Source organism: Pezoporus flaviventris, unplaced genomic scaffold (genome assembly GCF_033815535.1).
Source record: "Pezoporus flaviventris isolate CSIRO_AGI_PZ_B2104156 unplaced genomic scaffold, CSIRO_AGI_Pfla_v1 ptg000006l, whole genome shotgun sequence".
Classification (NCBI taxonomy): domain Eukaryota; kingdom Metazoa; phylum Chordata; class Aves; order Psittaciformes; family Psittacidae; genus Pezoporus; species Pezoporus flaviventris.
In genome coordinates, this window is record NW_026892554.1 from 17,038,390 (window position 1) to 17,054,266 (window position 15,877).

Below are 15,877 nucleotides of genomic sequence, written 5' to 3' on the forward strand. Positions count from 1 at the left end.
AATGGCAAGATTAAACAAAAACAGTAAGCTTGGATAGGAAATAATAAAAATTTAAAGAGGCAAGAACTTAGATCCCCCCATACTCCTGTTCATTTACATTTCAACATGTCCTAAGAAGCATCTGTTTTATCTCCTGACTGCTGCATCAAGGTATAACATACACTGCAAAACTTAAATCACATTTTGGAGCTGGAATCACGAGAGGTTGTGAGCAATATAACTTCTAGGTCACTGAACTTCAACTCAGGAGGAATCTAGAACAAGGGATAAAACTGACCCAATAAACAATTCTGGCTTACTGTTCCACTTTGGGGCCTTTACTGTTATTTAAAATACACAAAAATGTGGGAAATGCCTTCAAACAAACAAGAAACTGGACTTACAATAGGACCATAAGCTGGATTTACCTGGTATAGAGCTTCGATGTATCTCTGACCACTTGACAAACAACATGGGCTTGAGGCGAGACTGTCATAGATTTATCTTAATCACACAGGGGACCAACAGAAAACAAAGCCTTCTTCGTTCCTCTGTTCTGCTTTGCTTACACTATGAGGGATTCACTGCTGGAAAGGGCAGGTCTCACCTGTCCAGGACAAGCAAGTAAACAGGAAATAAAGCAAGAGGAAGGAGTCCTGCTAGTAGAAACACCTAGCCAGCTGCAGAATGATAAGCCTCTTCACTGGTCCTTTCTCGAGACTGACTAACACCACGGCCTTGCCTCACATTTTGAGAGGCCAGTCTAGTCAAAAGTCCTGCAGGAACCTTATAAGCTACCACCTCCTGAGAAGCCTCAAGAAGCTGTTTGACTGAACTCAGCAAACTGCTTAGGGTAGGAAGCAATGATAATAATAAATACTGAATCTCCAAAAGGCTACAGGGGCACTTTGAGGCAGGATTAACAAAGTACAGAATCATCCAATACTGAGTTTGAGCAAGACGTTGGGATGAACTTTCTAGATTGGAGGAACTGGTGTGGGATCCATTCTCCAGACTTTCATTACTGGTATTTACTTCCATGACAGAACAGTTCCACGGCTCAGAAGTCACAAGACGTATGCATACATCATAACTGCTGATAGACTCGCCCAGGTAGCAGAGCCACACATCATCACCTGAGAGGACATGTCCCCTGAAAGTGAGTCCAGCAGACTACACATATCCAATCTTTCTGCAACTGCTATGGAACGTATACTTGTAAATAACAAAAAGGAACAAAACTTATTTTATTCCATCTTTAATAAAAATGGATTTTCCATCACCTTGCTTTCATAGATTGGAATAGTCACGGATGCTGGGAACAAACTGTTTTTATATTAGCAGGATAAGGCTTTCTTAGGCCTTCAAAACTGTATATAAACTGTGAACAAAATGGAAACAATGAAGCAGAAGAAAAATTGTATCAAGGAGTAACATTTTAAAACAACTGTTGCAGTGACAAATCCTCTAACAGCAGTTTGGTTGTTGTTTTTTTTTTTTTTTTGTTTTAATCGCACCTGCACAAGATAGCCCTTTACAAAGCAGTGACCCACTGAGTAGCTAGATCAGCATCACCAAAATCTTACACAAAAAGCAACAGGGACACAAGCGATCTATACATTTCTTTCAGAGTATTGAAGGCCAGCCACCTCAGTCAGCAGAGAGGCCATACTCACAACCTAGAGTTTTGTGTTACACTCATAGCTCAGGTTACCTCACCTCAGATGACAGGTCAGTTTGTCTCTAGGAGACAGCAACTTTGCCTTTACATTAGCATCGTACTGCTTTGATTTACTGTAAATGACATGAGGAGGATGCTACTGTGTGTGGTTTACCCACAGAGGGAATATTCTCTATTGGGATATATAAGCAGAAAGGTCAGACAGAACTTCCCTTTGAAATCTGGTTCACTTAATTCATTGTTTGCAAATGTGTCAGAAACACACTGACTTTGTCTCCAATACACTTGAAGGATTTGTGCTTTTGAAATGCACAGCTACCTCCTTTTCAGCCTTTCAATTCCTCCCTGTTGAGTCCCCTACATACAGTGGAAGATAAACTAGCACTTAATTTTCAAAGAGATACTTTTTCTATCTCAACCATGCTAACCTGACCTAAACAAGAGAGAACCACAGGACCAACTTAAGCATTGATAATTCCACAGAGCTTAGAAACTCATGAAGTATCTCAATTATACCACTTTGAAGTGAAAATATTTCCGTTCGAGAATCAAAATGACCCATTGTGAAATTCCCAGTTATAACTTTTCAACAGTTTTTCCTGAATTGCAATAGTCTGACACATGTAGCTCCTGCAGGATTTACAGACCTTCACCTAGCTAGCTAAACAGCTGCATTATTACTCAGGGGCATGTGTGTATTTACAGTGTCACTGTCCTCCAGAACAGTTACGCTGCTCAATTTTATTCATGTATCTTTGTCATCTGGAATACAACAGGACACATTCATTTCGACTGCCACACTGGTGACCTCAGTGTAATCCTACCAGGCACGTTTATCCCAGTATTCATGATCCATATCTGGTATCTCTAGCAAGAGGGCAGTGCAGGAGTGAGGAGGGAGATGAGGAACAATACCTGGCTCAGCTCACTAGCCATCACAGCATGGCCTTTTTACTAATTAGCATGATTTAAAAAATAATTGGTCTTCTTGCCTATGCCACAGTGCATCAGATGAAGTTGAGCGCGAGGGAAGGAGCACAGTAAACTCATTACTGTTTACTCGTTCACTGCCACATTGTTAAAAAAGGTCACTTAAAAGGTCAAGAATGATACTATACTACATGAGAGCTTTAATCTGAACATATAAGAATAGGCGGCAATCTAATTATGAAACCAGAATTAATAGGGAGATGCTACAGAACAAGAAGATAAGTACAAGTCAGAGAGGAGTAATTAACCAAACCAGTCATACATCTTGGAACAAGCCAGCCTTACCTTTCCAGCCATTGTAGCATACTGCACATGCATCTTTTTAGTGCACCTCACTCATCCACTAGCCATTCACCACACCGCTACCTGAATTTGTTCGCTATTTCAAGTCTCTGCAATGCAGACAGAGATAAGCACTAAAGCTTGCTGTTTCTGTATTCTGAAGCACTCTCCTTAGTGCAGTACAAACTCACAGCCAAGCTCTCCTGACTTGAGTCTTTAGGCTCACCCCGTAGGTCACATCAGCCCTTCAAAAAATCTCAATCTCAAGGTTTTTTTCTTTACAAGTGAGCTCTTTACACTACTCACGGTAGAGGTAAGCACCTCATCCTTGCCCAAGTTTTAAACATAAGAAATAATAAATCTTTAGGAACAAAAAAATACCTGCAAGTGACCCTTTACTGGCTACTTTTCCCTAAGAAGAACCCCAAGCCACACTTCCACTTATAAAACAAACTTACCAATCTCTTGTCCTTTCACAACCTTCCACTGCTTTGACCAGGAGACTCCTTGATAAGGCACTATCCAAAAAAAGCAGGAACTCCCATGTTGAGGAAGAGTCAGCTGCTTCTCCAGATGGTTTGTATTTGAAGAGATCACCATTCCTATTTAATGCTTTCTCAGTGTTAGGTTCACACCCATCCCATCTGTTTGGTCTCCACTCTATCTAAAGCTTGAAGACTGAAAGGATAGTGACTATACATTCAAAAGCATTTGCAGCTCATTAAAGGCACATGTGGGAAGTTCCCACACCCTAGGAAGTCATTATGGGATCTTTAGTCTGTCTTTCCAAGGAAGTTCTAGAGCCCACCAAGCAAATTCAGCTGCATCTAAAGGCTTTATTCTGTATGTGCAACAACACATCTAGTAGGTCACCAAACTGAAGTAACTATCACAGTGACCCTGTGCCGAAGTATTTCCCTAACAAATCCCCTCGATTTCTCTCCAGGTACTGCACCAAGAAGGCCTTCCCTGTAGAAACACTATGCCTTCAAGAAATAGGGGTGGGGAGGGAAGGTAGAATCATGTCAGCAAAGTCTCCCACACCACCACCACCACAAAAAAACATTTACCTTTTCTTCTCAGGAGCTACTTGTCTCAGCTGTCAGGAGTTATTACCTTACTTCAACATTCCAGCAGAGCAGTGACCATTTTGCAAAATGCCCACTGATCATCCCATTGAAATTTCCCATACTACCAAGAAAGTAGCACTTGTTTGCATCTGGCTGCCTCAAATATCTAATGAAACTCTCACTAGTAGCTAAGAACAGAGGAAGAAATTCATGGCAAGTTCAGTGAGGAGATGATGAAGCCTTTTAAAAATCACTGATTTCCAAGCAAGTCACTGTTGGTAAATTTAGCATCTTAGAATCTGCAACAAAACATGCAGACATATGTGACTGGAGGAGCCAGCGCTCTATTTCCTAAACCACACACTCAGTTTAGATTTAATAAGACAGTAATTGTGCATTAAGTACTCATTGATTACCTAAAATATATTTATTAAGAAATAACAGCTCTGTAACACACCTCCATTAGATACTCCCATATCTATTACAAAGCTGTTAAACAACAATAAATGCTTATCTAAAAAATGAGCATTCGGCTAACATAAAATACACATCCTATTAAATCCAACTGAAACACACGTTGAAGACAATTAAAGCTCCTGTGTGATTCTCAAGTTTTCTGAGCAATGTTATTCTGATGCCTGAAGCCATAGCACCAAGCCTCTGAATAGCAACTTTTTTATAAGATTCGAGAAATTTTCAAGAACTCTTAAGCTTCTCAAGAAATCCTTCTTTAAGCCTCATTTGCTTGGTGACAGCATATCAGTAAGGAATGTACATGTCTCTGCAGAACAGGTACACACCAATGACATAAACAGAAAGGGAGGTGACATTCAATGAAGTAAAGAAAATTGCGGTCCCTAGGGATAAATTTTACAGCAATAAAAACAACACTCCAGCCACATCTGGCCTGGATCAAAGACAACAGACTTCTGACAAAGAGTTGGCAGGAGTCTGCAAAAGATGGCAAAACAAGCACAGAAAGGAAGAGACAGAAAATTGAGTGTATGGGCCCCAGTGACCAGGTACTACACAAAATAGGCAATACTGGACTAACACACACACAAAACGGAAACTTCACTCTGAACATTTTCTTTGAGCCCAGAAAATTGCTTTTTAGCTACAAAAGAGCTACTGGAATGAACTGAAGTACATTCTGTCCAGTGGGCACTCCCTGGAATCACATCAGAAGCACCTATGTAGGGCAGCATAATGAAACTTGATTTCCGCTTCTCACAATCCATCAATTTTCTGGGTAAGTCCAAAACTCCTACAGACTCACAGGCCTCCTGCTGCAGCAATTAATTCACTTTTCCTACTAAGCTATTAATTAATTTTAAAAACCCCTTGTTGTTGAGCAATGCACATACATCATTAACATCAGAGAATTCTTCTATTGCATTATTGTTTATTAAAACACAAACTCAGAAAAAAGAAAATTGGAAAATGAGGGTTATAAAGCAAAAAGCCAGAGATGGGTCTGGAACATAGGCATACTTAGTCATGGAAATTCTGTTTGAAGCTTCACTGTCTGTTTTATTATGGATTCCATAGGCAGCTTCTAATTTAGTGCTGCTGTTAACACTCCTGCTACATCAAAAATTCCCTCTGCTGAACTTTTGTAGCGGTTTTTGTGTTAGACAAGCACCAGTCCTTTCCAATTTCACAGTTTCCTAATTATGGTATTGCAGTTCTCATTTGTACTGTAAATGTAACCAGATTAAAAAAGGGGCGGGGGGGAAGCAGCAGTAATTTCCAGCTGTTGGAAGCGCTGTTTTTACCAGCATTACCCAGTGATATAGAAAAGGTGTGTAGTAGCTGGTCAGTAACCAGTTTAGCAAATTGTTTCTAGGTATATTGCTGTGAAATGTGTATTATAGCACCTTCTGTGACAAACCACCCTGTAAAAGCTTTGATCTTCAATTGCCATTCAAAACATTAATACTCATTTCTTTCAATCACATACTTTAACAAAATTAAGATAAACAAATACCTGAATTACCAACAAATGAAGAGTAAAACCTACAAGAAGGATTAACCCACTAATTGAACATTCAAAGCTTTAAATAGCAAAGTAACTCTAAATGACTAATAAAAGGCTACCATAGATAAAACATCTAAGAAGCAAGATAGAGTCCTTTTTCTTCTTCTGTGTTTACAATAGCCACCCTTTGTTCCAACAACATCCACAGAAGTGTTTCCCTTTTCTTTACTATATCCAGTTTATTGTAGGATATGCAATTCATATCTGCTTCCAGTAGCAGTGGTTCAGGGCCCCTCTGAAGCATTTGTTCTGCTAAGTGACATATTGTGACACATCCCATGAAAATGGGGAAATGTGAGAAAAGTGACAGAAATACTTTACTCCTCATTTCCACTAATGAGAATAAACAATAAGAGAGACATCTATAAAGAATTGCAATAAGCAATTTATTTGGTTGAAGCACAAGCAGTGCCTTTTCTTTCCCTGCTCCCCTTCCTCTTACTTTGCTTAGAGCAGGCTTTTCATTTTTTTTCATTTTGCTTTATATTGTCAACCAAGAACAGAGTTCCTGAGGAGACAAACAGGGGGTAAAGAAGACAAATCTGTCTGCTTTGTGTGAGAGCTGTAGGCCAGAGTTATCAACTCCTCTGCTATTCAAGACAGATTTGCATATCCAAGGCCACCCGAGGCAGAGAAAGCATTTGGAGTCTGATTTTTTTCCACTAGAACACATCAGGGAGCGAAGCAAAATCAGGAAACTCCAAAAAAGATTCAAGTAACTACTAAAAATATTAAAAAATAAAAAAAATTTAAAAATCACAAAACTTTGTGGAGGGGGAAAACCTAAAAAACTCCTCCCATTCAAGAATTTCTGTCATGGAAAAAAAGACATTTTATACATAATGGAATTTCCAAATACTCTTATTAAAGAAACTCCACAGACAGCAACTTGGCACAAGAACTTCAGATTGGCATTCGTGCTGTTGCTGTCTGTATCTTAATACAACACTAGTTCTCTGCATACAGGAATCAAGGATGATGGAGTAGCCAGCCTGGAAAAGGGTGCATTATTTTTTCCAGCAGTCTTAACTGCAGTTTGGTGATAGAAAAAAAAAATAAAAAAAAAATCCAAAGATATACCACAGATAAAAAGGCACTACATGGTGGCTGCATCATGCATTAGCTCTACCATTAATACCTACTATTGAGAAATACCAGAGAAATGCCGGGGAGTATGGGGGAAAATGGTAGGGGGCAAAATTCCAGTACAGTCAGTCCCTAATCGCAAAGCTTGTCTTCCTGCAGATATAATACTGGAATGAACCAAGCACATCATCTCAGCATAGTGATTACAGAAATTGCTTTGAGAAATGCTGTCAGTAAAATCACAATTAATATGAATATATTTAAGTTAAAGTTAACCTTTTACTGAGAGTATGTGTGTGACATACACAATGCATGGAGACAGGGTATACACTCCATACTTTTATTGACTAACAAAAATTACCAGCTAAAGAGCTGCTAATCTCTTCTCCTGCCTTATGACCCATTTTCATGCACACACTTTAATCTGATACAGAGTTACTTTTGGATTTTGCCATACCTTCCTCACTATATCAATTTTTAATGCAAAAACCTGTCACTTACAACGGCACAGGAATACTTTGGCAAATCAAGATGCTATTAAACCTGAATAAAGAGAGCAAAATTTCATTCTATAATTCACAGCCCAAAGGCCCTGATTCCCATCCATTACCCGTATACTGAAGAGCCCTTTAAAAATCTTTTTGACTTCAATATAATGTGTATCATAATTGGTCTTTGATTTAATGAATATTATCAACCACTATCTTAGCTAGACCTGAAACACTACTCAACTGCCTAAAGACAAAACCATCTTTTATAACATACCATGAAACAGCAGGCTGCAGAACAGTAATCAGCAATAAGTAATATGCAAAGACAAAATTTGTTTTGGCAATTAAAAGGAAAGTCCTGAACCTTAAGATTTTAGCCTGTGATTTGTTTGGTTTAAAAAGAATGGTTGTGGATGTAACCGATTTTCCTCACCATTTTTTGTCAGTAGCATTGGAAATCAGACACTTCTTCATAGAATCCCTATCACCTAGTTGTATGCATTTGGTACATTAGAGAATTCATATTCAATTAATTTATTTATACATATTTTCCAAAGAAAATGAGGATCTTAAATTTACTGAAGTTAACTCTGAATTTAATATCTTTACCATGCTGTCAACACTTACCATGGATTTGGAAATCTAGCAGCTCAAGTGCTGCCCACTTGCTGACACCTAGAACACGTCTGCTCTTGCATCACATTGCTGTTCTCAGTTGCAAGCCCTGCGTGCATGATGAGATCACAGCACTATCGTACTGGCAATGGCTTCCACATACAAGCTAAATAGTACTAGAGAGGTATAAAATCCATTTCAAACCACTGTTTTGAGTGAGTTGTTCATGCTTGTTGGTACATCTGAAGAAGAATGTTGCTCTTTCAAAATACTTACAGCAAGTTGGAAAAAAAAAATCGGCTTCTAGAGGCCAAATACACTTTGTTTCCTAATATATACAAGACCTTTTATTATAAACAGTGTGCTAACATCTAGACAATAAGAACAGTTATGCTTTTAGTTCTAGTCTTTCGGCTCAACCCAGTGAGCCAGTATGTCCTGATTTTTTCAGCTCTAGAGGGTATGCAAGGCATTTTCCTTGTGCTTTCTCTGTACACAATTATATTTCAGATGTAAATAGACATAAATAATGCATAAGAGAATCTGAAGCAAGTATGCCCAGCTCTCGCCCCCTTCAGGAGCTACCCCAAATTAAAAGTATCACATTAAACAGTCTCTCCATTTACTGCACTACACTGTACCTTAGGATGTCACTTACCGTACACTGCTATCTTTCTGCAACATATTGACAGCATATCAGCTTTATTTAACATAAACTTTGCACATAGGTGGCAATCCCAAATTTTCATAGATAGATTCTACCCCTAACAGTAACAATTGAAACAGGTTAAAATGAAAGGCTATAGTATAACTGTAGCCAACTTGGATTAAATTACCAAGTATGAAACCGGAGGTTATTGTGGTGAAACCCAAGATTTCCTCACCTATTTATATACCAGCACATTTCTTCTCATAATAGCATTTCTCACATGGCACATTAACTATTAACACAGTACTAAAATTAAATTGTTCTCTCTTAGAAGCTCTACAGAATTGGTGTGACTGAAGTGTGACTCCCTGGGTGTGCAGAACGGATTCTGTGAATCTATTTCCTGTCTTCAGGATAGCAGCTGCTAGAAGTGCAGCACAGAGCCTGTAGCTCCTATAAATAGTTGGAGGGCAAGGTAGAAATTAAAATCTAACAAGGGCACTACTCTGCCATCCTACAATGCATTCAAGAGCAGCAAAACCAAAATTCATATCATTATCATAAGTGTTTTTTAAACTTATGAAATTACTTCAAGATATCTTCTAGGTCATATGGGAAAGGTTTAAACTCTATTCTTATTCCATCCCTTTCATAACTATTATGACTTTCCAGGTATTAAAGGACTAATTTTAAATGGCGGAGAAAAAGAAATTCAGCAATGAATCTTCAACAATACTACTCAGGTCCCACTTATAGCTGTTCTGCAGGAAAAATTTAAGCAAAGAGAACATACATATAACACTTGCTCCACAGATACTTAGTATTTGCTTAGGATAAAGACTAGATCATAGTGCCGGGTAGTAAAACTGCACAAGTGCCATAAGCCATGCCCCTAGAAGTACACTGTCACAAACCAGATAATATTTACAGGCTATCTGGCTCATTTCAAAGAAAACTCAGTTCTCACTATACATTAAAATCAGCCAGAGTTTATACATATAATAATGAAATCTCACTTGTTTTGTTTCCATTTACTATGGTTAGCTTGCAAAACAGCTGATTCTATAGCACAAACCTTTATCAGTGGATTGCTTCCTTTGTCAGAAATCTGAGCTCAAGTAGCTGCAAGAGAACACAGGTCCTGAAAGACTGTGTATAGGCAATACTTGCCTTGGTTTGCTACTGCTGCCACTGGTGCAGCTTTTCCAGCCAGTTCTTCAAGGAAGACAAAGACAATTAATTCACCCTTTCCAGCCAGGGGCAACATGCGGCAAGTAAGGCCATCAGTAGTTCAGCAGCTAGATGAAACTATACAAAACAATAAATTGTAAAATTTAACTCTTCTTTGAAAATGGGGCTGCTGAGTACCATAGCATTTTGTTATATGCCACAGGCATACCTTCAGATATACTAATACTTCTTTTTTTCAGAGCCTTTATGAAAATGGAATTACAGCTTCTTACTCATTAAAGATCCTTTTGAAAAAGTGGCTTAGAAAGCTATACTAACTACATTAGCTGCAAGAGCTTACACACTGGACAAGGTTAAGTCTTATGGTCAGTCTCTGTTCTAGCTAATTTCAGTCAGTTCTTTCTCCTGTGTTTTCAATACTGAATAGATTTCTCCCTGTACAGCTTGTCATTGCTAGGATTGCTCAATTTTCTTCTATCTTTTAAATACCACTTCCTAAACTAAATACCAACCTTCTGACTGAAAGCAAGTCGAGTAATTGGTCACACTGCTACACTACAATGGACATTTTTTTAGCTAATGTAAATTAATATGCTCTTAGTCACAGATTTACACCCATCCTGGATTTGGTATAACAACTGATTTGCTATAATATTCCTTTTTTTGTCAAGTGCTCTTAAATACACTATCTCACCTAGATCTGAAAGCAGGAAGTTGGATGACAGCCAGAGGTTCTAAAATCCAGTCCAAAACAGTCCTGCTCAAATACTGCTGAAGTGGTACCATTTTCACTTCTATATGCCCCCTTTATATATAAAAATGCAGGAACTTTATCACTGTGTAATACAGTTCAAAATATAATTAAAAGTATTATTTCTGAGCTCATGCAAATACAGAGTCTCCCTATTTCTTTCCACCCCCAATATATTTCTACAAGCAGTTGCTCAACAGCCGCTCAATGTAGAATTGGGAGAGCTTGAGGAGAATTTGAAGATAGATACATGTAAAATCAAAGTCATTCAGTTGTCATGTTACTTCAAATATTCAAATGTTCAAAGACAGTAACATAGCAGCAGAAAATTAACTTTTAAAATTCATGTCTTTTCTAAGCTCAAATGGATTAGCAGCAGATTTGAGGTAATTAATTATAATTACAAGTTTCCTAGGGAAACATGGCATAATATACTCATTAACTGAAACGCTACACTTGTTCTGTGCTTGATGCTCAGATTATTTTAACACAGTGCAACATTTGTTAGAAGTTTTTTGGGCCAGACACCTTTACTTATGCTGAACTGCTGCTCCTCTATGAGCAGCCCCAACTAACTTCAAAGAAAACCCACTTGGGCCTTTAATTAGACATTTGCAGCCTATGAAGGTAAAATTCCTTCCTTCTCGGACAAATTCTGTGGTCTCTATTGAACATGAGTCAGTAGGAGCTTTTCTCTGGGAGGGACCATTGAATCTGGCCTCACAGTTACTTCCTGATATTCTCTTCACTCCTGAACAAAAGGTACACCACCTAACCAAATATCTAAGTAAATAGCACATGCTATTTAAGAATGCACAGTTTTGAAGTAGTCTTAATAAAAGCCTGCATTATATTTTTAATTTTTCAACTATCTTCTGTTTGATTATATTGCTAAGCAAGGGAATATTTTACATCCTCATTGCACTGCGGAGACATAAATGTCATTGAACTCCTTACGAATCAAATGCACAGAAAATTCACTGCAGCCATTAATGCACCTAATACATAGTGAACTCCACATAGCTATTAATAAAACTCCTCATACAAACCACAGCACTCACAGTCTAGACAATGCCAGGAATAAGAAAGCTGCCTCTTGGTGCATGCAAAAGATCCCCACTTTGATATCCGTGTATCATTGTACTCTGAAAATCAAGGGAAACCAATGATGCACTTGTCAAAGAAAGCAGCTGCAACAATGAGGAACTAGCTAATTAAAAAAGGAATGAGTATTTGTTTTATGGTCTTATGTGCACTCAGGAAGTTCTGACACACAGAAGAGAAATTAAACAACTTTTCATTTTGCCTCTATGCTTTGAGAACCATGCCCAGTAAGATTACAGACAGGAGTGTGATAGGTCCAGCAGGGATTTCTACCAATTAAGCTTTTACACTCTGGGTGGGTAGAGGTGTTTTTTGAACCTAAGTTATTTTTGCACATATCATGGGCTCCCGTGTCTAGTCACAAAAGGGCTACATTATGAGCAATGTTACAGGCTTTGCTCAGAGCTATCACGCTTTCCTGCAAGTCTAAACCTCTAAGATGATTTCAGTGAGAGAACTGAGAATGCTCAGTTCTGTAATACTATCAAATGTATGACAGGAGCGCTTTTACTTACCCAACCTTTACCATTTTTGTAATCAAGGAGAAAAGATGACACGGTTTAATTAACAACAGATACAGGTAGATGATGACAGATTTTGTTCCATTGCATACTTACTGTTTTCTCCTACATGCCACCTAGCACCCCAAGAAGCTACAACTCTCTGTGAATATTTATAGCTGGAACAAAGCTTTCAGATTACTATGGACTGAGTTGGGGGTTTGTTTTGTTTTGTTTAATCAAATACAATGTTTGTTCTACATGCAAATAATGGTAGTGTTTTGGATACCTCTATCATACAGACAGAATAGGCTGCTTCAGAAACCATTAGTTCAGGAAACAGTGGAGTAAACAAATGCTGAACCTGTACTTCACAGTATTATGATGCAGACTGACAATTCAAAATCACAGCCATGTACACAGAATTCAAAAGAGGGAGTTTTCATCTGATAACTGTACAAGTCCACCAGACCAAAGCTATTGATTTATGTACCCACAGACAGCATGATACAAATTATACAAGCCTGGCACATACCCTGACTGTTCCAGCTCATCTTTAGAGGACTATTATTATGACACAATCCATGTATTACCTCACTTTTTCCCCTTTACAGAGTGAAGGCCTGTATTTGGCATACCAACATTTTGGCTTAAGTTTCAAGTTTATTCTGAAGCTCAGACACTAGCAAAAAAGTAAACTTTGTGATAATATAAAATCATAGTATTACAAGCATGCGCCTACATCACTTTTTAGAATGTGGTGTTACAGGCAAGACTGACATGCAGTGTCAGTTTTTCAGCTCATCAAAACGGGAAAGGCTAATGAAACAAAAACCCAAAGCTGCTTTGATGCAGAGCTATACAAGATGAGAATATCAGAAGACTAACTGAAGCAAACATTTACTGAAGATCATGAGACAGATTCAGATAGCTGCCTTTATTTCAAATTCCTGAGAGAAAAGTTGGTATGGAATCAGACATTTGAAAGGAAAAAAAAACCCAAAAGCCTGGTTAAAGCCATCCTGCCTGAAATAGTCACCTTTTTTTTTTTTTTATTACAAAATACCATTTCACACCACACAAAATAATTTATGAATAAAACCTTGATTTTAACCGTTCATGCACATTAGCCAGTTACAATTTCCCTCCCTCAGAAATGCATCCAAATTGAAAACAGGAAAAAGACTTAAACAGAACATGTTTAAATTTTCCATTCTTCACAAACTTTTTACCTTTATTTTACTCTGTTTTAATGCTAACTGAAATCTTACAATGTAATTCACTTTGTTGCTCAGCATCGGAATCATTTTCTGGTAAAAATAAGTCAGGACCACTCATTCCTATTTTCACTTATTTCACATAGGCTATTGAAACACAGACAACACCTAAGGCCAGAAGGGGAACCTGCCAATCTGCTGAGATTCATGTTTGGCCTGCTGCCTGAAGAACAAAACCAGCACAGAGCTGTTTTACTAGGTTGATACATAAAAATAGGCCTTCCTCCAGTTAAACAACAGTAATTTGTTTCAGTTTGATAGGTCCTTCTAAATAATGGTGTCATCTAAACATCTGGCTTCTTCCTAGCAGATTAGGCCTCCAATGAGGAAACTGTGTTTATAATTCTAATTTGAAACACAGCCCATTAATATGCCGATTCTCACAATGTTTGCCTTAACCTGTTTGGAGAAATTATGACTACAAATATCTTGTACACAACACTTCTAAACTACCAGCTTGTACAAACAACACAAGAGCCGATACAGTCTCATACAGATGATTAGAACCACTTCAGAAGCAATCATGATTAGCGCTTTGGCTTGGAGCCATATTTTACACATAAACAAAGCATCTGTTTCGGAGTTCCAGTCCCAGGCTAATAGACCCACCTCCACTATTACTAATAAGCCCACTCAAGAGAGCCAGATGGCCTATCTGAAACAGCCCTGGCATTTTCCTGAGCTAGGCAAACCAGAGCCACAGAACCAGAGCTGGTTCCAAATCGCATTTCCTTGGGCTCTAGGAGCCAGTAAAACAAACGTAAACTGGCTCCACAAAAGAAGAATACAAATCCATTATTTAGAACTGGTGCGAGGCCAACATCTGCCCCTGCAGATGATCCTTTCATGTAGGTACAATGTAGGAAGATTAAAAGTACAGCACACTTCTGGAGGTGCTGCATTGCAATGCAGACTGTCACCATTCCTTTCAGGGTTTTTTTGCAGACTTTGCAAATCCCTGCCTGCAGCCAAGCAATAGTGCTCAGCTGTCCTTGCTGTACACTGTATGTACTTGACAATTGGATGGTTTTACATATTTAATAAAAGTGTCATATTTAATTAGTAGAACAGGGCTTTAAAAAGGATCTTGTGCTCCTCAGCAGCAACTGGAAGTGTTAAGAGACAAACAGAGCAGCACTTTGCTGGTTCAGTTCTAAGGTCTCTTTTCTTTCCTGCAACCCAAGTTCTCATTTAATCAGTTCAGTTTCTAAGTAGATTAGAGTCAAGATGCTCCACAAGCCAAGGAGTTAATGCTGCAAGAAAACCCATAGTTGACCTGGCCTAGGAAGACTATTGGAGAGAAATCTCTTCATATTTCATTTAGAAGCAAACAGGTATGTGTCACAGAGAGTGACAGGGAGAGATGGCCATTTAGGTCACCTGTCCCATCAAACCACATGTAAAAAAGAGAACTTAATTTTCTCCCTTCCACTATGATGCATAGTGTGTGTTGTTCCACTGTGCTAACAACCCAATTTCAGCAGAGCGTATGTCTGCACCAACTGTCAAAGACATTTCACTACACCAGAAGCAAACAAACTTCACTCTAAGTGCTACAGCAGGTCACATCACCCCTGGAGAAGTAAGGAAGTTTTGCAGAGATAAAGTCCTTTCAGAACAGCACAGCCACAATGAGCATGCTTCTTGTGTGCTACTACCCTGAAGCTACAGACAAAAAATCCTTTACTTCTATCTCATGGGGATACCAGCAGATTTGCAAAGATAGAAACCTCCCCAAATGCAGCTATCTTCCCCCCACCTTGCATTAGAGACAGAAAAAAGACCCACTGTATGAGGAGAAAAAACCCTCATGGAAATGTGCTGAAACAATTGAGGCCTGTCACTCATCTTCATTAAAGGCAGGTTCCACAGTAGTTACTGAAGCTCTCTGGGATCTCTTGGGATAAAAGCCAGAATAGAAATGCATAAAGTATTGTTCTTTCTACAGTTTCCCTTGATTTTAAAGGAAAGCCCTGAAGAACAGTCACATTTCACAGCCCAGGTCAAGTGTGATCTTGAATCTATGTCACTGTACATACTAGTATACTAGGGAGCACATTTAGACTCTTCTTTGGAACATAGAGGATTTAGAGAAAGGCGCATAACCAGTACCACCCTGCTACTAGAAGGATTTTATCTTTTTCCTTGAAAGGATTACTTCAGTGCAGGT

The 15,877-nt window shown here is 38.6% G+C and overlaps 1 long non-coding RNA gene across 3 annotated transcripts in view; it reads right to left on the minus strand.

Moving 5' to 3' along the window:
- The window catches only part of LOC133266061 (uncharacterized), a 232,118-nt gene extending 228,614 nt beyond the window's left edge, over positions 1-3,504 (minus strand). For all 3 annotated transcript variants that reach the window (XR_009742239.1, XR_009742241.1, XR_009742240.1), the window contains exon 1: positions 3,387-3,504. This is a non-coding gene — a long non-coding RNA (uncharacterized LOC133266061). The remainder of the gene's footprint in view (positions 1-3,386) is intronic.
- Between the last annotated feature and the right edge of the window lie 12,373 nt (positions 3,505-15,877).